Here is a 2267-nt window from a genome sequence, read left to right on the forward strand (position 1 = left end):
CTCTCCGCCGGCCCCCGGGCGGACGACCAGGCCCCGGCCTCCTAGCCCCCTGCCACCTACCGTGACCGCGGCTGCGTGCCCCGCCCAGGACCCCAATTCCCTTCCTCACCCTCTTCCCCAACCCTCCCAGGGCGGCCGGACGGGAGAGGGCTTGTGGGGGGCCGATTCCCAAAGCCCGGGCAAGGGGCGTCGGGGTGCAGCTTTCGGCCCAGAGGTGCGAGAATTATGATCAACGTTATTAAAACTGCCGCGAGACCAGGCACTGCGTGGATCTGGGGTTAGGAAGGGAGATCGGGGTGTCACTGCTGCGAGAAGGGGCGGGTTACTCACTCCTGGCTTGGGGGAAAACCCTGGGGGGAGGACGCTGCCAGGTGCCCCCCACAGGTTTCCCCCATAAGAGTTAAAAGGAAAGAAGGGCTGTTCATTTACTAAGCGCCTACTGTGTGCTGGGATACTGGAGAGTCTACCTTAGTCGTCACAGAAACCGTGAGGTGGGACCCCGCGGGGAACAGCCGGAGAAAGCCACCCAGCACAGTGGCAGTGAGCTGTCCAAAGACACCCGGTCCGGGAACAGTGGGGCCCTTGGGACTTGCCAGCTGCCTGGCCTCGGCAAGTGGCCCCGCTTCTCTGGACCACAGTTTCTCAACTGTCAACTGAGGCTAGTAACAGAACCTACCTGGAAGAGTTGTGAAGATAAACGGGTTCAGAAGTCAAGGGGTTAGGACAGTGCCTGGCACATAGTAGGTGTTCAATAAATGTTAGCCTTTGATACTATTACTATCGTTGTCGTTATTAGAAGCCCAGCATGTCTGCCTCCCAGGTCTGAGCTCACTCCCTCACCCCAGTGGCCCTCCCCCTTTTCCCAACATCCCCAAGGGAGGAGGAACAGGTCCCAAATGCCTGTCATGCTCTGCCCTGGCGGGGGAATAGGGATGTTCCAGGGACTGCAGAGACTTCCGGAGCCGCAGGCAACACTGGGATAGGGCACCTGCCAGGGGTGCCGAGAGCGGACAAGCTGGGTGGCTCTAGGACTTGGATGAGGTGGGAGGGTTGGTGGAAGATGAAGGGATCAGAAGCCACTGAGTACAATGGGGGCCTTATCTATCTGGTCCTGGAACCCATCAGTCTCCCCATTCATGGACCCCCCCAGGTTAAGAACCAAAGGGGCTAAGTCTTCTCTAAGCCTACAGCTCTAAAACAATTTGATTATAAGATACAGGCTATTTGTCTTTCCACCCTACTCCCAAGTGATTCATTCATTCCACACTGATCTGCTGTTAATGCCACCTCCTGGCACCTGGGCATCCTTCATCACGGTCCTCAACTCCTAAAGCCTCGGTTTCCTCACCTATAAAGCAGGGCTGATGACAGCACCTCCCTTAAGGGATTGTTAAGAGGCTTAAAAGAGATCATAAATGTTAAGCTCTAATCTCAGTGCCTTCTTGACACATTATTGAATGTGATCAATAAGTACTCATTAGCTTTATTTTTTCACCCTCCCGGTGAGCATTCATTCATTCCCTCCACTGTGACAGAGCCAGAGATGGCCATTATGTCCTGAGTGCCTTATCTGTATTATTTCATCTGAGTTAGATACTGCCAGCCCCCGTTCACAGGGGAAACTGAGGCTCAGAGAGTAGTGACTCACCCAAGTTACACAGATCTTGTCATTCCTGCCTTCCAGTAACTCAAGGAGGCAGTGGGCAGAAGTAGCCAATAATAATGCATTGGGTAAGAGTTGTAGCAGAATTAACAGAACAAGGTCCTGGAAACACTGAAAAAATGGTTACATGATTCCTGGAGTGCTTCCCAGAGGAGGTGACTCCAACTGGATCTTCAAGAATGAGTATGAGATGTATGCCAAGCAGAAAGAAGAGCATCTGCAGAGGTGGGAGGGGCCGGGGGAGGGGTAAGAGGCAAGAAGCATGTGATGGCTTTAGGAATGGTGTCGGCCCCAGGGGCTGGATCACTGCGTGGAGTGGTGAGATGTGAGACAGGGAAGGCCGGTTAAAGAGGGGCAGTGGCGGGGTGGGGAGGGGCGGGGGAGGGGTAAGAGGCAAGAAGCACGTGATGGCTTTAGGAATGGTGTCGGCCCCAGGGGCTGGATCACTGCGTGGAGTGGTGAGATGTATGCAGAAGGAAGAGCATCTGCGGAGGGGGGAGGGGCCGGGGGAGGGGTAAGAGGCAAGAAGCATGTGATGGCTTTAGGAATGGTGTCGGCCCCAGGGGCTGGATCACTGCGTGGAGTGGTGAGATGTGAGATGAGA

Source organism: Myotis davidii, unplaced genomic scaffold (genome assembly GCF_000327345.1).
Source record: "Myotis davidii unplaced genomic scaffold, ASM32734v1 scaffold827, whole genome shotgun sequence".
Taxonomy (NCBI): Eukaryota; Metazoa; Chordata; class Mammalia; order Chiroptera; family Vespertilionidae; genus Myotis; species Myotis davidii.